At 34.2% G+C, this 25,805-nt stretch overlaps 1 protein-coding gene and 2 long non-coding RNA genes across 5 annotated transcripts in view; 2 read left to right on the forward strand and 1 right to left on the reverse strand.

Annotated features, from left to right (window-relative positions):
- Positions 1–3,906, reverse strand: LOC132697057 (uncharacterized). 2 transcript variants are annotated; one of them, XR_009618112.1, is made up of 7 exons: positions 3,464–3,906; positions 3,222–3,414; positions 3,003–3,171; positions 2,748–2,949; positions 2,281–2,418; positions 2,047–2,222; positions 1–157 (listed from the first exon to the last, which is right to left on the reverse strand). It is a non-coding gene; the product is annotated as an uncharacterized LOC132697057 (long non-coding RNA). The 2 variants fall into 2 exon arrangements; XR_009618111.1 differs by having other exon boundaries at positions 3,003–3,414.
- Positions 3,907–11,560: 7,654 nt separating this feature from the next.
- Positions 11,561–15,459, forward strand: LOC132697079 (uncharacterized). 2 transcript variants are annotated; one of them, XR_009618117.1, is made up of 7 exons: positions 11,561–11,995; positions 12,045–12,237; positions 12,288–12,456; positions 12,510–12,711; positions 13,041–13,178; positions 13,237–13,412; positions 15,303–15,459. It is a non-coding gene; the product is annotated as an uncharacterized LOC132697079 (long non-coding RNA). The 2 variants fall into 2 exon arrangements; XR_009618116.1 differs by having other exon boundaries at positions 12,045–12,456.
- A 1,527-nt stretch (positions 15,460–16,986) lies between these two features.
- The window catches only part of LOC132696400 (uncharacterized), a 67,160-nt gene continuing 58,341 nt past the window's right edge, over positions 16,987–25,805 (forward strand). Inside the window, exon 1 of the mRNA XM_060661203.1 lies at positions 16,987–17,151. The gene's annotated coding sequence lies outside the window, so the exon portion shown is untranslated. The remainder of the gene's footprint in view (positions 17,152–25,805) is intronic.

Raw genomic sequence — 25,805 nt, forward strand, 5'->3', positions numbered from 1 at the left:
CAAAACATTTATTTTAAAAACATATAGTTCTGCGAATGTGTACCCACGCGGGTACAAACTGTACTTTTATTGCGCACAAAGGACAGGGGAAATAAAGACGAAAAGTGTTGGATTTCTTTTCTCGGAACTGGAAGCTGGCAGGCACCACCAATAATATCTGCAAAACAAAAAGCTGGTTAAAATTTTCATTAATAAAGTAGGATATTAGAAACCATATACCTTTTTAATTTACTAAGCAATCTACCGTGCGTTAACTTCATACATATTTCCGCATGCTTCTGTTTTAAGGTATCGTGAAATATTTGACTATTTATCTGGGAAAAGTTCATATGTCGAAAATATTATGTGTATGTGGCCGTGGTAGGCTTTCTTTACTATTATAATTTTATTTTTATTATTTAATATTTACAAAATTAATTTGTCTATCTTATTGATGATTTTGATTTTCTTTGCTATTTTTATTATTTGTTTTTATTATTTAATATTTTCAAAATTAATTTAATTTATCTATCTTATTGATGATTTTAAGATATCGCAGTCAACTTTACTATTTCATCAATTTCTTTTATTTATTGCTGATCTTTGAGGATAGTGTACATACTTTTTTTCGTAACTTATCTGTATCTACCCTTTAATTTCCTATCAAGCCATAAAGCAAACTCGAAAGGCATCTTAACTAAAAAGTCATATACTTTAAAGCTGCTGCGACTACTACATGAAAGTGTGTTTCTATGCAATCTCAACAATAATGAAATCTGGACGCTTATATTAAATACTGTAATACTCTTCTCTGCTAACGCTCTAGGAGACGCTATTTGAACCCTGTTCAAAGAAAAACTTCTACAGCCCAAATAACCCCTCTGAACCACACTTAAGCGCATCACTCTTTCACTGTCTTGCAGCCTTCAGATTAATATTCCGTACTAACTACGTATGCCATACACGAAACGTTCTCTTTTCTAATTTTTTTCTATGCGCTACATTAACGAACAGGATCTAAACTTTTCTGTCTGTGTATTTTGTTAGCCACCTTAAAAAAATTTAAAAAAAGGTATGCGAACCTAGAGGATATTTTCCATATTTTTCACAAATGGTGACAACAATTAATGCAAGTATTATGTTTAATAATAATCCATCTTTCGCTATGACACGAAAACATCGACTTTTTAATTCTAACTTTTCTCATAGAGCTTCCCTTTAGTCTCTATCTGTTCTTTAACTAAATCCCCACCTTTTTGAAAAACCAACCTCTAAAAATAGTTAATTTTCTCTAATTTAAATTTGTACGTTTTCCGCAATATGTGTGAATATTTTCGCTAGAGCATTTAGTTACTTAGTACATGTCCTAATCAATATTTTAAAAATATAATTCTAATGATACGTGTTTACGATTTGAAGATAACGAAACATTCCCCAGTTTCATAAATGAGAGCTCACTGCCAAACTACCAAACATCACAGTACAAACTACCGTACTACGCCCCCCTGGACAAAATCAGGTCAGTCAGCGTCATTAATTCTACCTGCGTTAACGAATAGCGTATTGTTAATTATGGTTTAATACGCAGAAAATTTAAGTAACAAATAATTGCAATGAAACTCACTAACATCATAAATTATTAAAAAAAAAATTAGAACAGTTGGAATTTACTGGAGTAACCAATTTGGCACTAAAAATGGAAATTTTCGATACTCTACTAGGTGCCTACAATAAATTTTACTATTATTTTTTAATGCAGAGACACAACGATTTTGTAGTTTTGAATTTGATCAGGGGTATATGACCATAGTTTACGCCGACTCTAAAAGGCATGCAGTCTATTGTTTTTGAACGCCCAATTTTGTGTATTATGTTCAAAACAGAGACTCTCTGGGCTTACGACTACAGCTACCAGCTACTACTTTCAATAATATTAACACAAAAAAAGTAGTAGGTAGTAGGGCATTTCTATAATACGTGCAAAGTTTATGTGAAACTGACTGGAAGACAGAGTAATGCACCAATATGTTACTAAACATATTTCGATAGAATTCCGTAAGAGCTTACCTCCAAGTTTCCTCATTTAGTCAGTCAAAGCATCAAATGGGAAATTCCAATCCAACATATGTAGTGGTGGAAATATATCAATCGCCTACGTTACCGATGGTACCCGACTGAAGCTTCTGCGTCTTCTTTACCCCACATGCCTACTTAAAAAGATACTGGTCTAAGTCTCAATATTCCTGTTAAAAAAAAAGAGAGGTTCTATATTGCCATAAATATGTGTTTTCAAAATTTTACCTGAATGGTTCGTGATTCCTTATATATGCAGTGTTGGCAGCAATGTGGCGACGACTACGCTGAAACTTTCCATATCTCGTGTCCCCATGACTGGTCTGTTTCATATATCAAACCTCACCTCGCACGGGTTTGAACCTCCTTTTAAAAAAAAAAACAGGCAAGACTTATACTTATATCAAAGTAATACGAGGAACTTATATTTTATGCCAAAACTTATTTCATCACCTCCAAAGGGGAGTAGGGGTTTCTAAAGTATGGTAGGTACATCTCTTTCATTTTTTAATTAAAAAAGTGACACAATTACCCGACGTAACTCGATCCGGATCGTTAACGCGTCTCAAGATGGGGGTTTAGAGATGCTGAGGTCATTAAATTGATTCACTATTACCAGTACACACTGAAACCCCTTATTTCCAAAATAAAAAAATTGTTAACTGTTAACACAACAAAAAAAACTATTTTCTCACCAATTATATTTCTGGGTCGTTTTCAGAATTTGTCCAACGTAGAATCCCAAGAGGATAGGGCCGCAATTTCGAAAAATGTTCATGTCTCCCCACTATGCATTTGTACAAGAAGCAGGGCCGGATTAACAGCAATTATATTCTTGTCAGTCAACATACAGCCGCCGATTGAATTCTCGGATTCTGCTTTACTAGTTGCCATGGTCTGTCAAATATGTTACTTAAAAATTGTATATTTTTTTTTTACAAATAATATACCTTTCCTAAAATAATTCCGCCTTTGTCAAGTGGGACACGGGCACGTCTGTCCGCTTTGAAAAGCGCAGGCGTATGTATCTTCCAAAATGATCCAAGCAGGCCCGGATTGCCAGCAAATACACAACTCCCCGATTCAATTCTGAGATGTTGCTTCACGAGTTACCATGATCTGTCAAATATTTTAATTAAAAAAAAATCTATTATTTAGCAACAATATACCTTTTTAAAATAATTTCGTCTTTTTTCAAGTTCAACAGGACACGTGTGTTCGTTTCAGTTGGACAAGGGCACGTCTGTCCGCTTTGAAAAGCGCGGCGTATGTATCTTCCAAAATGATCCAAATTGTTAACCTTTTTTTGATTCCTCGTTCCCCGATTCAATTCTGAGATGTTGCTTCACGAGTTACCATGATCTGTCAAATATTTTAATTAAAAAAAATCTATTATTTAGCAACAATATACCTTTTTAAAAATAATTTCGTCTTTTTTCAAGTTCAACAGGACACGTGTGTTCGTTTCGAAAGGTTTCGTAGTCTGTAGCTCTGTCGAATTCTCCAAAATTCGTTAAACCTTCAGATATTTTCAAAATTTGTCCAACGCAGACTTCCACTCACGCAGTTTCGAAAACTTTCTGGTCTCCCCGCCATGCATTTGTACACGAAGCCGTTCTGGACTATCAGCAAACAGCACATCCGTCATTTTTCTTCTCGGATTCCGCTTGACGAGTTACATCGATCTGTCAAATATTTAATGTAAAACAATCTTATCTATTACTTTTACCCAATATTAAGTACCTATTCAAAATTAGTAGCGCCTTTTCGAGTTCGAAAGGTTTCGTAGCCTATAGCCCTGCCGAAATGGCATTGCATTTGTACACGAAGCAGGGTCGGATTGTAAGCAAACAGCACCCCCGGTCACTTTTCTTCTCGGATTCTGCTTGACGAGTTACATCGATCTGTGGAATATTTAGCGAAAAAAAAAATTATCTATTACTTTTACCAAAAATGAAGTACCTTTTTTCTTTAAAACAGTTCGTCCTTTTCGAGTTTGAAAGGTTTCGTAGCCTATAGCCCTGCCGAAATGTCATTGCATTTGTACACGAAGCAGGGTCGGATTGTCAGCAAACACCACAAGCGTCACTTTTCTTCTCGGTTTCTGCTTGACGAATTACATTGATCGGTCAAATATTTAATATAAAAAATATCTATTTTACCAAAAATACGTACTCTTCTAAGATAAATTAGCTCTTTTCGAGTTTAAGAGGGCACGTATGTCAACTGTAGGATGTTTTATTTTTATATTTTCCAGTGTCTATAAATTAATAAACAACAGAAGCTTCCGAATACAAAAATTTCAACATGAGTTTTTTTTTCTTGAAACTTAAAAGTTCTAACCCCTAAAACCATATTTTTAATACGCTGGCGGACGTATAACAATCCCCAAAAATTACCATATTTAAATTGTTACTATTGACATATTTCTATTCCGAACTGAACTCAATACATGCAAAAAAAAAACTAGCGAATGTTATTTATTATCTCCGATGGGTGGATGATTGAGAAACGTTTAAATAAATCTACCTTTCTGTCTCTGTTTTTCTATATAGGTCACTCATTCTCTCTATCTGTTACTTTCCACAATCCGAATTTACACTAGGCCCCCCAAAAATCTTGTAAAATTTTATCTGCTTAACTTCTTCGCGTTGTTCATATGGCTGAATTTTTTGGGAGATATATCGTGCGTTATTTGTATTAAAATTCTGTTTCCTTTTTACCTACTTCAAAAACGTAAGCGAGCATTTTTGGTTGTTTTATTAAACAAAAATTGATACTAAACAAGATCCGTCTCTCCGACCTCAGCCTCCTTTGATCACTCCCCAATTTTTTTTAATTAAGTATAGAAACCTCGTCGAACATATACATAATACTAGGTCAAAATGTTACGCGGTTACTCATTAAAGTCGCAATTCCGAAAGCTTCTTACCTATCTTTTTCCAGTCTTTTTTGTTTTATTTATCCGTATATGAAACACACATTGAACACAAAACTTAAACTCGTTGGCGATATTGCATTAAGCAACAAACGCGTATAACAGAAACGAACCCTTAACACAAACGCTTCTTTAAACTTCGACTGACACGTGAAACAACCCGCATTCCTACGAAAGGCAGGTAAACCAAGCAGGTCAAATTTTAAGCTACCCTCCAGTGTCGTCATAGGTTGGGGCATAGTAAATAGCGAATACAACAAAGCGGTAATTTATAATAATTTAATGTGCATTTTATTTAACTTAAGTTGTTTTGTAGAAAATGAGATATTTCTACAATTAATCAATATACTACGAGTACTTTTCCGCTTAATTACTATTTTTGAGAAACAAAAGGAAACGTTAGATTCCATTCAAACTTTTTCGGTTTTCATGATATCTCGCGTTTATTTAGAAGCTAATGGCCTGTGGCCTTAACCAGACGTTTCCAAAGCCTGGTTCTTAACAAACACGAAAAATAGAGTTATATTGCCACCGAAAATCTGAATTTATGTTTAAAAATGTAACTTCCCGTATTTAAACTATTGCCTGCATTGGCGCCTATATTTTATAGTTTTTTTTTATCCTATTTTTTTTGTTTTGTTTGCAAATGTGTCCATTTTTCGGGTACTGGATTTTTTTTTCTCAAATTATTACAAATTACTCAAAACGGAGTTAAAAAGAGACGAGGAGAAAAGGGAAGAACCCTTATTTCTCCGACACTGACCTCCGATGTTTATAAAAATTGACGCCTTGACACCCTCCCCGTGAATATTTTACAAAGGATTTTTAAAATTTAACTTCCAAATAACGCATACTCTCGCCTAGTGTCACAGTTTTGGGCCCCATTTTGCTATGGTTAGACAGGTTTATTCTTGTACATTGTCGGGACAAAAGAAGCATCTCCTTCATCCAAATTGACTTTTTCATACCTAATACAACAGCTGCCGGGCATCATCTCGCCTTAATTGTTTCTATTGAATTAATTTTAGTTACAAAAAATTAGATGATCGTCAAAATTGGCATAAAAAGATAATCAAGATTTAATTAAAACAAGAATATGCACAAAAGAAAAGAGATAAACTCCGACACGGGAAACAAGGAAATATCGCTGAAACGGCAACTGATCTAGCGCGCGCCTTTTTTAAAAATAATAATTTTTCAAAAGAATTCTAGGCTAAGCTAAATACCTGGTGCAACAAAATATTGAAGGATCTTCATGATCCTACCTGTGAGCGAGTAGAAAATTATTTGCAAAGAGGATAAAGGTATATCTTAATATAAATAGTTTCACTATTGATAATATGTCCCCTTTTAAAATGGCGCATTATTTGATACGTACTTTTTTTTCTTGTCAGAGCTTGTCTAAAACAAAAGCTTGATGGATGGAGGTTCTCCGTCAGGTTTTTTTCCTGTCGAAACAAGTTTGTGCGGCGTTCGCTTTGGATCTGGGGAATGGGTGGGGTTATACATATATAAGCTATAAGAAATTTTAATTTTTTATTCAGTTTCCACTCATACAATTTCGTGATAAGTGCAGAGTGAGAAAAATGTCCGAAGTCGAAAATTATCCAACGCAAGCATTGGATTCGTGGGGAAGATTTGTGGTCAATGCGGAAATAATCCGCGAACAAAAATACATTTACGAGGTAGCAATTACGCTGCCGGAATTCGGACTAGAAATTACCTCAGGTCTTAGCCCAGCAAGAATCTTCGCTCCGGCAGTGAAAGTGAGCTTTCTCCCCTACGTTTTGTCGGAGAAAAGAAGCATTTCGTTCGACGAGATAGACTTCACAGAATTAATACAACAGCTTCCACTGTTATTGTTAGCAGGTCCGACTGGTAAAGTTATGTATTTAACCTGCTTCAAACTCAGCTGTCTACAATGTGATGGTGAAGTCTTGGTCAAGATTGAAAATAACGAGGGTATACTCTATATTTCGAAAGACTGGGTACAGGAATTAATTACCATAAGCAAATTGGTATTTAAAAGAATACGAGTACTGTCTCGTTTGAACTTTTACGAGTACTACGATAGAATATTGTATTTGACTATACATGAAAATTTGCTGGAAGACGCCAAAATCTTTCCGCATATAGAATATTTATGTTCTACAGAAGAGAGTGAGCAGAGCTACTGCATGGAGGACTACATGCGTTTTGGAAAAATGCAGATAAAACAAGATATCAACAAAAGGATAGCATGGGACATACCTGTGTTTTAATAGAAATTTACCTGTAAACTAATAATAATAAATGTTTTTTTAAAATTCAGTGTGTGTGTATGTTTTATCCTTACCCCCATAATAAATAGTAAAAAAAAACAAGTAATTGCGTAAAATAACTTTATTAAAGAAAAAAAAAAATAACAACAAAATATAATCAAACAAAACATAGTACCACTGGAATGAAACCTTCAGAAATTACCCCAACAACGGAGATTCTCGCACATAATTTACCAAAAAAAAAATTTGCAGTGGAAAAGTCAAAGTTCAAAGCTGGCGATGCAGTGAGCATAATTCGCACAAAATCGGTTTTTGACAAAAGCTATGAAATTAATTGGACACCCCGAAAATTTCAAGATTGTTAAAGTAAGTGGTTCCTTCCCTCTTACGTATATTTTGGAAGATATGGAGGGGCGTTAAATCAAAGCTTCGTTTTATGAAGTCGATTTACAAAAACCGTACTACCAAATAGTCAATATCGACTATTTGGTAGTACGGTTTTTGTAAATCGACTTCATAAAACGAAGCTTTGATTTAACGCCCCTCCATATCTTCCAAAATATACGTAAGAGGGAAGGAACCACTTACTTTAACAATCTTGAAATTTTCGGGGTGTCCCAATTAATTTCATAGCTTTTGTCAAAAACCGATTTTGTGCGAATTATGCTCACTGCATCGCCAGCTTTGAACTTTGACTTTTCCACTGCAAATTTTTTTTTTGGTAAATTATGTGCGAGAATCTCCGTTGTTGGGGTAATTTCTGAAGGTTTCATTCCAGTGGTACTATGTTTTGTTTGATTATATTTTGTTGTTATTTTTTTTTTTCTTTAATAAAGTTATTTTACGCAATTACTTGTTTTTTTTTACTATTTATTATGGGGGTAAGGATAAAACATACACACACACTGAATTTTAAAAAAACATTTATTATTATTAGTTTACAGGTAAATTTCTATTAAAACACAGGTATGTCCCATGCTATCCTTTTGTTGATATCTTGTTTTATCTGCATTTTTCCAAAACGCATGTAGTCCTCCATGCAGTAGCTCTGCTCACTCTCTTCTGTAGAACATAAATATTCTATATGCGGAAAGATTTTGGCGTCTTCCAGCAAATTTTCATGTATAGTCAAATACAATATTCTATCGTAGTACTCGTAAAAGTTCAAACGAGACAGTACTCGTATTCTTTTAAATACCAATTTGCTTATGGTAATTAATTCCTGTACCCAGTCTTTCGAAATATAGAGTATACCCTCGTTATTTTCAATCTTGACCAAGACTTCACCATCACATTGTAGACAGCTGAGTTTGAAGCAGGTTAAATACATAACTTTACCAGTCGGACCTGCTAACAATAACAGTGGAAGCTGTTGTATTAATTCTGTGAAGTCTATCTCGTCGAACGAAATGCTTCTTTTCTCCGACAAAACGTAGGGGAGAAAGCTCACTTTCACTGCCGGAGCGAAGATTCTTGCTGGGCTAAGACCTGAGGTAATTTCTAGTCCGAATTCCGGCAGCGTAATTGCTACCTCGTAAATGTATTTTTGTTCGCGGATTATTTCCGCATTGACCACAAATCTTCCCCACGAATCCAATGCTTGCGTTGGATAATTTTCGACTTCGGACATTTTTCTCACTCTGCACTTATCACGAAATTGTATGAGTGGAAACTGAATAAAAAATTAAAATTTCTTATAGCTTATATATGTATAACCCCACCCATTCCCCAGATCCAAAGCGAACGCCGCACAAACTTGTTTCGACAGGAAAAAAACCTGACGGAGAACCTCCATCCATCAAGCTTTTGTTTTAGACAAGCTCTGACAAGAAAAAAAAGTACGTATCAAATAATGCGCCATTTTAAAAGGGGACATATTATCAATAGTGAAACTATTTATATTAAGATATACCTTTATCCTCTTTGCAAATAATTTTCTACTCGCTCACAGGTAGGATCATGAAGATCCTTCAATATTTTGTTGCACCAGGTATTTAGCTTAGCCTAGAATTCTTTTGAAAAATTATTATTTTTAAAAAAGGCGCGCGCTAGATCAGTTGCCGTTTCAGCGATATTTCCTTGTTTCCCGTGTCGGAGTTTATCTCTTTTCTTTTGTGCATATTCTTGTTTTAATTAAATCTTGATTATCTTTTTATGCCAATTTTGACGATCATCTAATTTTTTGTAACTAAAATTAATTCAATAGAAACAATTAAGGCGAGATGATGCCCGGCAGCTGTTGTATTAGGTATGAAAAAGTCAATTTGGATGAAGGAGATGCTTCTTTTGTCCCGACAATGTACAAGAATAAACCTGTCTAACCATAGCAAAATGGGGCCCAAAACTGTGACACTAGGCGAGAGTATGCGTTATTTGGAAGTTAAATTTTAAAAATCCTTTGTAAAATATTCACGGGGAGGGTGTCAAGGCGTCAATTTTTATAAACATCGGAGGTCAGTGTCGGAGAAATAAGGGTTCTTCCCTTTTCTCCTCGTCTCTTTTTAACTCCGTTTTGAGTAATTTGTAATAATTTGAGAAAAAAAAATCCAGTACCCGAAAAATGGACACATTTGCAAACAAAACAAAAAAAATAGGATAAAAAAAAACTATAAAATATAGGCGCCAATGCAGGCAATAGTTTAAATACGGGAAGTTACATTTTTAAACATAAATTCAGATTTTCGGTGGCAATATAACTCTATTTTTCGTGTTTGTTAAGAACCAGGCTTTGGAAACGTCTGGTTAAGGCCACAGGCCATTAGCTTCTAAATAAACGCGAGATATCATGAAAACCGAAAAAGTTTGAATGGAATCTAACGTTTCCTTTTGTTTCTCAAAAATAGTAATTAAGCGGAAAAGTACTCGTAGTATATTGATTAATTGTAGAAATATCTCATTTTCTACAAAACAACTTAAGTTAAATAAAATGCACATTAAATTATTATAAATTACCGCTTTGTTGTATTCGCTATTTACTATGCCCCAACCTATGACGACACTGGAGGGTAGCTTAAAATTTGACCTGCTTGGTTTACCTGCCTTTCGTAGGAATGCGGGTTGTTTCACGTGTCAGTCGAAGTTTAAAGAAGCGTTTGTGTTAAGGGTTCGTTTCTGTTATACGCGTTTGTTGCTTAATGCAATATCGCCAACGAGTTTAAGTTTTGTGTTCAATGTGTGTTTCATATACGGATAAATAAAACAAAAAAGACTGGAAAAAGATAGGTAAGAAGCTTTCGGAATTGCGACTTTAATGAGTAACCGCGTAACATTTTGACCTAGTATTATGTATATGTTCGACGAGGTTTCTATACTTAATTAAAAAAAATTGGGGAGTGATCAAAGGAGGCTGAGGTCGGAGAGACGGATCTTGTTTAGTATCAATTTTTGTTTAATAAAACAACCAAAAATGCTCGCTTACGTTTTTGAAGTAGGTAAAAAGGAAACAGAATTTTAATACAAATAACGCACGATATATCTCCCAAAAAATTCAGCCATATGAACAACGCGAAGAAGTTAAGCAGATAAAATTTTACAAGATTTTTGGGGGGCCTAGTGTAAATTCGGATTGTGGAAAGTAACAGATAGAGAGAATGAGTGACCTATATAGAAAAACAGAGACAGAAAGGTAGATTTATTTAAACGTTTCTCAATCATCCACCCATCGGAGATAATAAATAACATTCGCTAGTTTTTTTTTTGCATGTATTGAGTTCAGTTCGGAATAGAAATATGTCAATAGTAACAATTTAAATATGGTAATTTTTGGGGATTGTTATACGTCCGCCAGCGTATTAAAAATATGGTTTTAGGGGTTAGAACTTTTAAGTTTCAAGAAAAAAAAACTCATGTTGAAATTTTTGTATTCGGAAGCTTCTGTTGTTTATTAATTTATAGACACTGGAAAATATAAAAATAAAACATCCTACAGTTGACATACGTGCCCTCTTAAACTCGAAAAGAGCTAATTTATCTTAGAAGAGTACGTATTTTTGGTAAAATAGATATTTTTTATATTAAATATTTGACCGATCAATGTAATTCGTCAAGCAGAAACCGAGAAGAAAAGTGACGCTTGTGGTGTTTGCTGACAATCCGACCCTGCTTCGTGTACAAATGCAATGACATTTCGGCAGGGCTATAGGCTACGAAACCTTTCAAACTCGAAAAGGACGAACTGTTTTAAAGAAAAAAGGTACTTCATTTTTGGTAAAAGTAATAGATAATTTTTTTTTTTCGCTAAATATTCCACAGATCGATGTAACTCGTCAAGCAGAATCCGAGAAGAAAAGTGACCGGGGGTGCTGTTTGCTTACAATCCGACCCTGCTTCGTGTACAAATGCAATGCCATTTCGGCAGGGCTATAGGCTACGAAACCTTTCGAACTCGAAAAGGCGCTACTAATTTTGAATAGGTACTTAATATTGGGTAAAAGTAATAGATAAGATTGTTTTACATTAAATATTTGACAGATCGATGTAACTCGTCAAGCGGAATCCGAGAAGAAAAATGACGGATGTGCTGTTTGCTGATAGTCCAGAACGGCTTCGTGTACAAATGCATGGCGGGGAGACCAGAAAGTTTTCGAAACTGCGTGAGTGGAAGTCTGCGTTGGACAAATTTTGAAAATATCTGAAGGTTTAACGAATTTTGGAGAATTCGACAGAGCTACAGACTACGAAACCTTTCGAAACGAACACACGTGTCCTGTTGAACTTGAAAAAAGACGAAATTATTTTTAAAAAGGTATATTGTTGCTAAATAATAGATTTTTTTTAATTAAAATATTTGACAGATCATGGTAACTCGTGAAGCAACATCTCAGAATTGAATCGGGGAACGAGGAATCAAAAAAAGGTTAACAATTTGGATCATTTTGGAAGATACATACGCCGCGCTTTTCAAAGCGGACAGACGTGCCCTTGTCCAACTGAAACGAACACACGTGTCCTGTTGAACTTGAAAAAAGACGAAATTATTTTAAAAAGGTATATTGTTGCTAAATAATAGATTTTTTTTTAATTAAAATATTTGACAGATCATGGTAACTCGTGAAGCAACATCTCAGAATTGAATCGGGGAGTTGTGTATTTGCTGGCAATCCGGGCCTGCTTGGATCATTTTGGAAGATACATACGCCTGCGCTTTTCAAAGCGGACAGACGTGCCCGTGTCCCACTTGACAAAGGCGGAATTATTTTAGGAAAGGTATATTATTTGTAAAAAAAAAATATACAATTTTTAAGTAACATATTTGACAGACCATGGCAACTAGTAAAGCAGAATCCGAGAATTCAATCGGCGGCTGTATGTTGACTGACAAGAATATAATTGCTGTTAATCCGGCCCTGCTTCTTGTACAAATGCATAGTGGGGAGACATGAACATTTTTCGAAATTGCGGCCCTATCCTCTTGGGATTCTACGTTGGACAAATTCTGAAAACGACCCAGAAATATAATTGGTGAGAAAATAGTTTTTTTTGTTGTGTTAACAGTTAACAATTTTTTTATTTTGGAAATAAGGGGTTTCAGTGTGTACTGGTAATAGTGAATCAATTTAATGACCTCAGCATCTCTAAACCCCCATCTTGAGACGCGTTAACGATCCGGATCGAGTTACGTCGGGTAATTGTGTCACTTTTTTAATTAAAAAATGAAAGAGATGTACCTACCATACTTTAGAAACCCCTACTCCCCTTTGGAGGTGATGAAATAAGTTTTGGCATAAAATATAAGTTCCTCGTATTACTTTGATATAAGTATAAGTCTTGCCTGTTTTTTTTTTTAAAAGGAGGTTCAAACCCGTGCGAGGTGAGGTTTGATATATGAAACAGACCAGTCATGGGGACACGAGATATGGAAAGTTTCAGCGTAGTCGTCGCCACATTGCTGCCAACACTGCATATATAAGGAATCACGAACCATTCAGGTAAAATTTTGAAAACACATATTTATGGCAATATAGAACCTCTCTTTTTTTTTAACAGGAATATTGAGACTTAGACCAGTATCTTTTTAAGTAGGCATGTGGGGTAAAGAAGACGCAGAAGCTTCAGTCGGGTACCATCGGTAACGTAGGCGATTGATATATTTCCACCACTACATATGTTGGATTGGAATTTCCCATTTGATGCTTTGACTGACTAAATGAGGAAACTTGGAGGTAAGCTCTTACGGAATTCTATCGAAATATGTTTAGTAACATATTGGTGCATTACTCTGTCTTCCAGTCAGTTTCACATAAACTTTGCACGTATTATAGAAATGCCCTACTACCTACTACTTTTTTTGTGTTAATATTATTGAAAGTAGTAGCTGGTAGCTGTAGTCGTAAGCCCAGAGAGTCTCTGTTTTGAACATAATACACAAAATTGGGCGTTCAAAAACAATAGACTGAATGCCTTTTAGAGTCGGCGTAAACTATGGTCATATACCCCTGATCAAATTCAAAACTACAAAATCGTTGTGTCTCTGCATTAAAAAATAATAGTAAAATTTATTGTAGGCACCTAGTAGAGTATCGAAAATTTCCATTTTTAGTGCCAAATTGGTTACTCCAGTAAATTCCAACTGTTCTAATTTTTTTTTTTAATAATTTATGATGTTAGTGAGTTTCATTGCAATTATTTGTTACTTAAATTTTCTGCGTATTAAACCATAATTAACAATACGCTATTCGTTAACGCAGGTAGAATTAATGACGCTGACTGACCTGATTTTGTCCAGGGGGGCGTAGTACGGTAGTTTGTACTGTGATGTTTGGTAGTTTGGCAGTGAGCTCTCATTTATGAAACTGGGGAATGTTTCGTTATCTTCAAATCGTAAACACGTATCATTAGAATTATATTTTTAAAATATTGATTAGGACATGTACTAAGTAACTAAATGCTCTAGCGAAAATATTCACACATATTGCGGAAAACGTACAAATTTAAATTAGAGAAAATTAACTATTTTTAGAGGTTGGTTTTTCAAAAAGGTGGGGATTTAGTTAAAGAACAGATAGAGACTAAAGGGAAGCTCTATGAGAAAAGTTAGAATTAAAAAGTCGATGTTTTCGTGTCATAGCGAAAGATGGATTATTATTAAAAATAATACTTGCATTAATTGTTGTCACCATTTGTGAAAAATATGGAAAATATCCTCTAGGTTCGCATACCTTTTTTTAAATTTTTTTAAGGTGGCTAACAAAATACACAGACAGAAAAGTTTAGATCCTGTTCGTTAATGTAGCGCATAGAAAAAAATTAGAAAAGAGAACGTTTCGTGTATGGCATACGTAGTTAGTACGGAATATTAATCTGAAGGCTGCAAGACAGTGAAAGAGTGATGCGCTTAAGTGTGGTTCAGAGGGGTTATTTGGGCTGTAGAAGTTTTTCTTTGAACAGGGTTCAAATAGCGTCTCCTAGAGCGTTAGCAGAGAAGAGTATTACAGTATTTAATATAAGCGTCCAGATTTCATTATTGTTGAGATTGCATAGAAACACACTTTCATGTAGTAGTCGCAGCAGCTTTAAAGTATATGACTTTTTAGTTAAGATGCCTTTCGAGTTTGCTTTATGGCTTGATAGGAAATTAAAGGGTAGATACAGATAAGTTACGAAAAAAAGTATGTACACTATCCTCAAAGATCAGCAATAAATAAAAGAAATTGATGAAATAGTAAAGTTGACTGCGATATCTTAAAATCATCAATAAGATAGATAAATTAAATTAATTTTGAAAATATTAAATAATAAAAACAAATAATAAAAATAGCAAAGAAAATCAAAATCATCAATAAGATAGACAAATTAATTTTGTAAATATTAAATAATAAAAATAAAATTATAATAGTAAAGAAAGCCTACCACGGCCACATACACATAATATTTTCGACATATGAACTTTTCCCAGATAAATAGTCAAATATTTCACGATACCTTAAAACAGAAGCATGCGGAAATATGTATGAAGTTAACGCACGGTAGATTGCTTAGTAAATTAAAAAGGTATATGGTTTCTAATATCCTACTTTATTAATGAAAATTTTAACCAGCTTTTTGTTTTGCAGATATTATTGGTGGTGCCTGCCAGCTTCCAGTTCCGAGAAAAGAAATCCAACACTTTTCGTCTTTATTTCCCCTGTCCTTTGTGCGCAATAAAAGTACAGTTTGTACCCGCGTGGGTACACATTCGCAGAACTATATGTTTTTAAAATAAATGTTTTGGTCAATATTCACTAGGTGGGGTTACCTTATTAAAGAAAATCTTATTCCAAGAGGGTACACTAGTTTACATTCGAACCGCTAGAGGGTGCAGATGGTCACGCGAACAATATGATCAAGTCTCATTGACGCCATTGCTTTTCTTAGGGGTGGGAAAATATCTGGGCTCTGATTGGCTTCGCCGCCATCGCAAACTAGAGGTGGGGAGATTGATTAAACCGCATTTCTGGTTGCTTATCCAATGGGGGCCAGTTTCAAGGGATTATGGGTAAAGGCGGAGGAGCTAGAGAGTCGTGGGGAAGGAGGACACGCCCACAAAAGGGAGAGGAGTGGGGGAAGCCTATATTGTACTTATTCACTACTAACGTGAAACAAGCAAGTCATAAGCTTAAACAAAAGAGGACGAATGGGTTCACAGTGACGAACACATTTTTTTATTTACCTCTGCTGCCTAGAATTCGCAATATAATATTCACACATAAAGAATTTAATACGTTATATATATGTGAAAAAAATTAAGACCTGTAGAAAATTCATGAACAAAATAACGGACTGCTAGTGTGCAACTGCGAAAACATTGCCTTTGCAAAAAAATTGTATATATATTTTGCTGACATTTGTCAATGCTGCAAATGTTTATCAGCACCAATAGATATATAAATATATAATATATAAATATAAATAGATTTTTTTAAGTATTTGTAAAAATTAGTATGCCAACTTTTGAAAAACCGTACAAATTAATATGTTTAGAAATTTTAAATATCGCAGAAACTAGCAATATTTATTTTTTCAGGAGAAATATTTTAAAGAAATATGTTAGTATTTATTATTCATTTGTATGTATTTTTATTATTTTATTATTTTTATTTAATAATATTCATCTTTTTTTTTATCTACAATATACAATATCTACAAAAATATATTATCATGTGATACAAATGATAAAATCTAATATTTTATATTAAGTTATATCACAATCACGTAGTTCAAAGAGTGATTTAACATTGAAAAGCTTAAATAAATGGAAAAATTAAGAAATAATATAAAATGATCTCTTTTTTACACTCATTTGTCATAAATATAAACATTTATGGTAAAAAAAAAAACCTACCCATTATTATCTGTCTTCCTTCTAGTTTAGATCAAGTATGTTATACTAACATAGATTCAACTTATTTCTAAGATTGAAAGCGTTTAGTTTTAAAATGGCATTTGCGCTTTACACTAGAATTCAGCAAAAATACAAAAAAAGTCTATCTTCGCAACGAAGGGACCGATATCGGTCATCTTTGGTTTCAATCTCGCTAAGTTATCCGAAAAAAAATAACCCAAACGAGATCAAGTGACCGAAGAAAAGGACAAGTCGGCCCGTAAAAAGTTAAGGGGGCCAAACCAGAGAAATTCGTCTGCAGACACACACCCTTCGGCATGGTTAGCTGGCTTGTAAAAATGCCCGTCTCCCCACCTTACGTTCTTCAACAGGTGAACCCGGTTTACCTGTAGCTTGCTCAGTACGCGAGTGGAATCTGACAAGTGGCGAACACTGCACGATACTACCTACACGATAAAGTGAGCGAGCGCTTTGGTGCGGTACCGCTTTCGATAGTGAGCTTTTACGAAGTTTGTGTTTCTTTCCGATGAACGGCTGCTTCGCGTTGGATACCATTCCGTTGGTGGATTGTTAAAACTGCGGTACGTATTTAGGCTCCATATTGGGACCTTTGGTATTCATTATTTACATCTTTGGTAAATCTTTTTATTAAAACAAAAATCAATTCTAACTAGTACTGCTAATATGCGGTTTTCTTAATATAATTAAGATTTCCACCAAATCACAACAAAAAACGGCAGCACAGTAAAATTATTTTAGATAATACTGGATGATGGGTACATAGCAAGCAAATTACTTAGGCTACGAGGTGTTGATAAAAACACCCTTGTAATCATTTATTATGCAGTTTTTAACTGACACATATCATATGGTATACAGAGTGTCCAGTATAAGATAATGTACATGGAGATATTGGAAACAGCGCCGCTTAAATGGAAGAAAAGCAGCGTATGTATAAACCAAAAAATAATCTAGCTTTGTTTTATTTTATATCGATGCCCTTACATAGATACTGGGTGAAAAAGGAAAATACCCATTTTTGAAAAATCACGATATTTTCCTCATTATGTGTAACTGGAATGTTTAATTTTTTAGGATATTGTTAAAAAATACTTCGCTGCTAAAAATGCCGTCAAACAAAAATTAGGCTTGCTTACTGCTCAAGTCCGCTTTTCGCTTTCTTATGGGCGCCATGTTGAATTTATACGTTTACAATATCCTCTATAAACATGTGTAACATATTTATGTTTGGGCAAGATAAATCCGGAAAAAAACGAAAATAAGATTTCAGGATAGTAGGTTTTGATGTCGCTGCGTTTATTTTCCATCAAGTTGATCGTGCCAGCGAATTTCAGGCGATTCGTAATTATTGTCAACAGTCAGTCAGTCAGTGTCAGTTATGTGAATAAATTGTGGATTTTAAAATGAATTACTTTTCGAATAGTGAAAAGTATGATATGTTGGAGTGTTTTATTCTATACCGTAGAAACGAAGCAAAAGCCGAAGAAAGGGTAGATCTATGTTTAGGCGTCTGAAAGACAACCTTGTAAACTACGGGGTTTTGGTAAGATTAAAAGGAACAAGCTACCAAATGAAAATAAATAACTTTGTCTTACAAAGCTTGGTTGACACACCTCGTATATCTTTACGTCAAGAGCGTGTAGTGTTTTAAAGCGTCATAGATATCATCCTTATCGTGAACGGATTTTCCAGGGACTTCAGGAGGGCGATACTATTAGAAGAATGGCATTGTGCCAGTGGTTTATTCAGAAAAATAACGAAATATTACTTTATTTCATATTCTTTAATCTACTTCTTGTTTTTATAGTTCGTGCCTTGTGTAATATATGGGTGGTTATGTTTATATATTCCTCTTTCGAAAGAATTTGTTACTTACATTTATACATATTTAAGTTTCGCTGAATATTCTAGGGGATAGTAGCTGTTGGCCTACCGCGTTCTTGGCATACAGCGTATGTCACGGATTTTCAATTTTCATATTCAATATTGGATGTTTTCCAAAATAATGCACTTTAAAGAAAACATGAAATCAAAAAGATGAAATAATGAAAAATAAAAAGATATTATTAGAAGAATATTGGTTATGTATGACCGTCAGTTGAGTTCAAATAACTCCAGTCATGTAGGAAGTTGTGCTTAGATTGGCAAACGCATTGTGAATAAAGTTCAATAATTCCTCTACGGTATGGTACATTAGTTTATTCATAAGGACAAAAAGACGAAAATCCAAGTGTGTGCAATTGAGCAATCTGGCAGACCAGTTCTAGACTCCATTATATAAATATTGACATGGATAAAGTCAGCAACATATTTGAAACGATCTTAAAATCAATAATAATAATAATAATAATCAGAAAACACTTTTAAATTTGATTGAATCAAAATTAAAATACGGAGCGGGTGTGACGCATCAACGACGGTTAACATCAAGTGATGCAAATTTTGTTCGTTAAGTTAATCCTCTAAGAGGTCCACCATGTTAATATTGGAATTCGCGGATAGCTAGTCAAGGTCGCACACTTCCGGTTAAACATGGCCATTACCTAATCTGAATTTTGGAGATCGAAGAATTCTTGCGAAATGATACGCATCATGGCTAACGCGATACTTGTCTTCCTCGCGATGAACTTACTTTATAACCAAGATCCAGTCAAATTTTGAGAAGAGAGAGTGACAAAAGTGATTCTGTAATTTTAATATGATTCTTAATTAATTTATTATACCTACCTAGTTTCTAAAGGAAATACGTTTGAAATTTTTGAAATTGTTCCCTTTAAAATAAGAAACAAAATAAGAACGGTCAAAATGGACTTTATGAGAGACGTCCACAAGTCACAAGAACTGACAAAATAAGAACTGCAGAAATTTGACAACGAATGGGAATAGAATGCTCGATAACAAGGAAATTAGAAAACAGACCATTACAATGGTATGGTCACGTACAAAGAATGGCAGAACGCAGGTGGCCAAAACGAGTACTGGAATGGGAAACTCCAAGGAGAAGACAAAGACGACGGTCAGCACTAAAATGGGAGACATACATTGGACATGCGATGATGGATAGAGATCTGAGAGTAGCTTACTGGAAGAGAACTGTGGAGCATAAAAACGGCGAACTCGTAAAGGAAAACGCCGAAGAAGAAGAATAAAATTCGAAATTAATTAATTAAAATTTATTAGTTCAGCTCTTCTAAATTTTAAAACATTGCAAACCTTAGAAAAAAATATTTAAACTCTTTTTAACCAAAAGATTATTTAGCTTTTATAATTGACAATTTTTAAAAAATTATTACAATAATATTAAATATTCTTGACACTGATTGAATAGTGAATTTAACAAAGATCACACAATAGTGAATTTAACAAAGATCACACAAAGGCTGCGTGCCATATGTCTCCAATATACTTTATTAAATTGACATATATATCCTTTGCGCGACCTTAAGTTTTAATCATGATCAATGAGGTCATGACCATTTTCTATTTGTTTTCTTTCTACAAATATTTGTACTGGATCGAACTCAGATGATATATCGTAAGGTAAAGAAACAGAATATGTCAAAGAATAAACAATGGGGAGAAATTTAAAAGCAAATTTAAAACATGTACAATGTATTCAAAGTTAAGCTGATGCAGAGTAGAAATTACGACGTTTCTTAGTAAATTAAATGGATTTTTTTTTTAGATTTTTGCTCAAAAGTACAATTTATTTACCTATAACTTCGTATTTCCCGGGTCGATACTTTCAATTTTGTTTTGAATCTATTGCAATAACAATAACTTTGGATGATAACAAAAAACTAAAAACACATTAATGTTTTTCTATTCTTGAGAAGTGCCATGAAAATTACAATAAATTATGTAGATTTTGAGGCTCTATATTTTTCAATTAAAATCATCACAGTGCTCTACTTTGCAGAACACATGAAACAGTTAAAAAGCGGACGCACGGGAGAACATGCGAAAAGCTATGTCCGTGGGAACAACGATAACACACTGCAATTGAATTAACAAATAAATTGCTGATATAATTAGATGTTCTGAAACGAACCAATTGTACATTTCTCGCGTTATAATAATATATTAACTTCGATTTACATTGTCCTCTTGCTTGTTAAATTGTGGAGATTAATTGAGAATATTGGTCTTAGAAACAGGTGCTCGTCGGCCTTAAGCCACGCGAGAAAAACATTTGAAGGCAACAAAAGAAAACGACTCTGCAAGCACTTTCATACGTATTAGTGTTTATAATTTAAAGTATTTCATTTGCTAACTTGGACGAATTTACATTTAAAATTGGTCAAACTACGTGGATTAATTTTTCATAATCTGATATGACTTTCGCACTTAATTAAAAAAAAACAACTATAAGGACTGCAGCTTACATACGGATTTTTAAGGACTCAACATTTACAGATAAATGTGAGTCAGGAACCTAAACTAATACATATACAGGGTGCGGCAAAAAGGTAGACAGGATTTCAAATAGTGGTCGTTCGGTTTGTAAAACCGGCAACACTGTGTACGCACTCGCGTTAGGCAGACAAAAGTATGCAATTTTGAGTTATCGACATGGCTTGGAGTGGAGTGCATCGTGCTTTCGTTCTCGAGGAGTTTATTAGAAATGGGGAATCTGTAATAGCGACGCAGCGCGCCGTTCGTAAGCAGTAATCAGCATATAGTCCACAGGAACTTCATGAGCGACCTCTTCACAGTCCAAAAGCCATCGTTTGGTGTGCCATCTCGAAATTCGGCGTGTGGGGTCCTTACTTTTTCGAAGAAGATGTAATAACGGTAACAGTCAACGGAGATCGATATTTTAATATGCTTAACAATTTCCTGCGTGCAAAAGTGAACGAGTTGAACAATGATCGAAGAGAACATCTTTGGTTCCAGCAGGATGATGCTACATCGCACACAACGCGTCGTTCACTAAATCTTCTTTAAGAAATGTTCCTAAACAAAGTGGTGTCTTTACGAGGTGATCTTGGCTGGCCGTCATGTTCGCCTGATTTGTCGCCTTGCGACTTTTTTCTTTGGGGTTACCTGAAAGCGAGAGTTTTCACACATCGTCCGCGGACTTTGGGGAAGAATTAAAGGCAGCCATAAGTCAAGAAATTTCCTCAATTCCAAAAGAAATGATACATGGGTTAATGATGCGCTTCCGCGAGAACCTACAATAGTGCATCGACAATAATGGTCGTCATTTAAAAGATATCATTTTAAAAAAATATTTGCTTTATGTAGTTTGGTTTTTATTAACATCCCAAATAGTACCTATCATTTTGCCGCACCCTGTATTATTCTTCCTTTTTGTTTCAGATTTTCTTCTATATTTATCATTCAACTTGAAAAATTTAAGTTTTACATTAAAAAAAGGACCAAGGACCTGAAAACAGGCCAGTCCACTAGTATCGAGTGTCGAATTAACAAAATATCCATTAGTATTTACCGTGGAATAGTTGAGTTGAGACAAACGGAATGTTTTTTTTCTAACGCTATCAATTGTGGCGGATCGACAAATTCTCGTAAATAAAACATACCATCAGGGTCGACTTTACAGGAGTGGTTTATTATACACAAAGAGACAGCGAATCATGCGAAGGCGGCAAATTAGGGCGTAGAAAAATATTTTAAGAATGCAACTGTCCATTCTTCTATATGCTTTTATCCTTCATCGCATTTGAGCAGTAGCACAGCACAGGTTCCATCTCTCTCAAAATAAATAAATTTGATTTAATTAGTTATTTACTTTACTGTAAAAATTGTGATGTTTTTAATTGTTTTCTCTAAAACCTACATAGTTTATTATAAGAGACAGAAAAGAGATTTAAATACAAAACTTTAGGGTTTAATCTATACTGTCATTGGGCAGTGTCAAAACTAACAAATACGTAAAAAACGAAATATTGAAAGCCCTCAACAATCACATAATTAAAAAGCAAGAACACGTTACGCGACGTACCATCGTGAATGCATTTTTTTTTAAATAGACCAGATGTCTTTGCGAAAATGATAAGAAACAAACCTTTACGCTAGTCAAAAATATTGCCGTGAAATGTGTATATGATAAAATATTAAAATTAAATACTGGTTTAAAAATAGTTAATTTAGATTCCTATACCGTAAGGTTTTGGTCATTGGTACGCTCCGATGAATTACAATTTATTTATTTATTTATCAGAGTCCATTTCTACATAAAACTTAGGAAACATGCACAGTCAAATTACAGACTGATAAAAAAGTAAAAACTAAAAGTAAAAGCCTAAGCTACAATCCTACAAGCTAAGAAGGGAAAAATAAATAACTAATGTAAGCTTTGTTATGTTTGCTTGAATCTGATTCCTAAACCTACCCTAAAAAAGTTCAAATACTCGTTCTCATTGGCCAGTCGGGCTGCCCTTGCGATGAATGTATTACGTCCATAGTTGGTTCTGTGGTACGATACAAAAAATGTACTATTTAGGCAAATTATTCATATTTGTGCCAAAAACCCAATTTTTGACAGAATGAAGGGACAAAAACATCGGCAATTAATAAGTTTGAACAACAACATCAAGTCGGCTTCGTCACGACGAGGTTTATGGGTTTTCAAACCTAATGAGTTTTCAAGAGTCACATAATCGATGTTAGCCAAGTCAACATCCCACTTAAAAGCCTTATAGCGAAGGAAACGGCGTTTTCTTAAGAAACCATTTCGTGTTATTTTGCTTTGATACAAATACATTAATCAAACATTTTTATGTTTTAAAAGCTACAAGAGGCAAATCACGAACATTTTGTGTTCGAGAGGAAAATAAACTAGGAATATTTTGCAATTTTAAATGGAACGAAGGGTTGAATGGTACCTTTAAAGATTATTAAAGCCTTTTTTCATTATTCTATTTATCCCATTGCTGCATCAATGCTGCAGTCTGCTGAAGTCCCATAGATGTATCATTTCGCTTAAGCAAAGAGTGAAATCAATTTAAAATGAAATTACAGCTGAGTGATAGAATAGTGAGGCATATAAAGACTACAGCTGGTAAGGTAGGTCACCAAATTACTAGCTAAAACTTGGTCATCTTTTCTTTGTCTATCTCATCTATATAAATGCCAGAAAGGGGGCCTTCTCATTACTTTAATTACATATATCAATCTTGCTGAATTCAAACAATATAAAAATAAAATAAAAGCCCATAATAATAATTATTATTATTATATTTAATTCTTTTTACTCTCTACTCTACTCCCAAGAAACAGGAACAGTTAGAAACATTAGTATCCGATTATACCAAAGTTTGCGCATAATATCCTTTTTTGTCGGTTGTGGGATTAAAGTAGACTTCTGCCATAAACACGTAGGGTTTAACGAAGACGTAAAAGTATTTTTTCATTGACGGCCCAGTCGAGTGAAAGGATAGTGTTGAATCTCTCTTTTATGTCGAATCCGATTGTATTGCCTAAACCATTTCCGGAATCGTGATTGTACTACTGATTTTTTATAGGTTTGGTTATTACCTGTTAGTCACAATATGCATGTAGCGATATATCTTTTTACCATTTTCTACTTCCCGTTTTACTTAGTTTTTATAACCGTTCGTAAGCACAATTTATAGCAAGTAACGTTGTGGACCTGACAACAAACTTAATTTTATGTAAAACTGGCCATGTCCGTATGTTTATTACATTTTACAATGTTGCCAAGGTAGCAGTTAAAAAATGTTCACAAATATTTTCTTAGCTGGAACAGACCCCAATATGAATCACCAGTGCGTGATATTCGTATGTTTACAAAACAAAGTTTTAGATATTAGCTACGTCTTCTTCGATGTACAGGGTGTTCCTAGGTGAGACTTCCTGGGAAATGTAAAAAGTTATAACCGGCAGTGGGAAAATATCCCATACAAATTTGCTTACGTCCACAGTCCTAACTTCTTATATTCCGATGTTTAAGCATCAGGAAAGAAAGTGACAGGCACAATCATCAGGCGAAAAAATATCATTAGAAAAAAAAACCGCTTCAAGGCCTGCGATGTTACAACCTACTACTTGACTGGCGATTAACAAAATCTCTAATAAACTTACTTTACAATTAAATCGAACTGCGAGTAAAAATTATAAACCAAATGGATCTTTAGCGTGCGGTTAAGCATGCCAGACACGGAAAGTTAACTAAACAAATTGCGTTAAATTAAATGCCGTAACTGCGAATTCTTTCTTTAAAAGTAAGGACGACTCGTTTGACCTAGAACCACAAGCACACATTTTAAATCGGTTTGTATCAATGTCTACTTTAAAGGTAGATAATTTAATATTCAAAAGGTTTTAGATGTATTCTTGTAAGTATATCTTTTGGGTAAATTGAAATTTGTTCCCACAATTGCCGCATATAAACATGGTTTTTGGACATTTTAATGGTTTTTTTGACGCAGTTAATATTCAGAAGCTACGAAAGAACAACCTTCGGTTTTTCCAAGCGCTTGTTATAAATCTACACGATGTCACCAGTAACATTAATAATAACGAATAATGAACGAAGTTTAATCAACGCTGACATCGAAAATACTTATAAAATATGCGCGGAAGTTAAGAACTTATTTTTTCTACTTCCTACCGTAAAAGAGCCAAATCTGCACGCACGCGTGCAAAAAATATCACTTTAAGACATCAGCTTCATTACAGATTATGGTTGTAAATAGTGTTGGGGCTGGTCAATTGACTATCAGTGGTGCACTTCTTTTATTTTAAATCTGGAAAAAAGCTATAACATTTTTGAATTAATACATTTTGAAAAATATTAATCTGTCAAACGATTTACCAATAATTTTGACTAAAAATTTGTGTGATCTATAAAAGAAAACTCTAATAAATTTTCCTATCACTCGTCAATGACTGTAGATATAGCGCAAAATTACACAGGGAAAAATGAAGACAAATAGGAAATTTCGGGAAGTAATTTCACAAATACCACAGTGTTGTGTGCATAACCCTATCAATAATAAGGATATCTTAGTATCCGCATATATATATATATATATATATATATATATATATATATATATATATATATATATATATATATATATATATATATATATATATATATATATATCAGTTGTGATATCCCCTGTAAAGTCCGTTGATAGATATAAGAAAGTGACTAACTGATACGAATTAAGGAAAGACCCGGGCAAGCTGTAAGAATGAAATATGGCCGAACAAGTCCGTACTT

This window comes from Cylas formicarius, unplaced genomic scaffold, assembly GCF_029955315.1.
Source record: "Cylas formicarius isolate icCylForm1 unplaced genomic scaffold, icCylForm1.1 PGA_scaffold_1__22_contigs__length_36826433, whole genome shotgun sequence".
Classification (NCBI taxonomy): domain Eukaryota; kingdom Metazoa; phylum Arthropoda; class Insecta; order Coleoptera; family Brentidae; genus Cylas; species Cylas formicarius.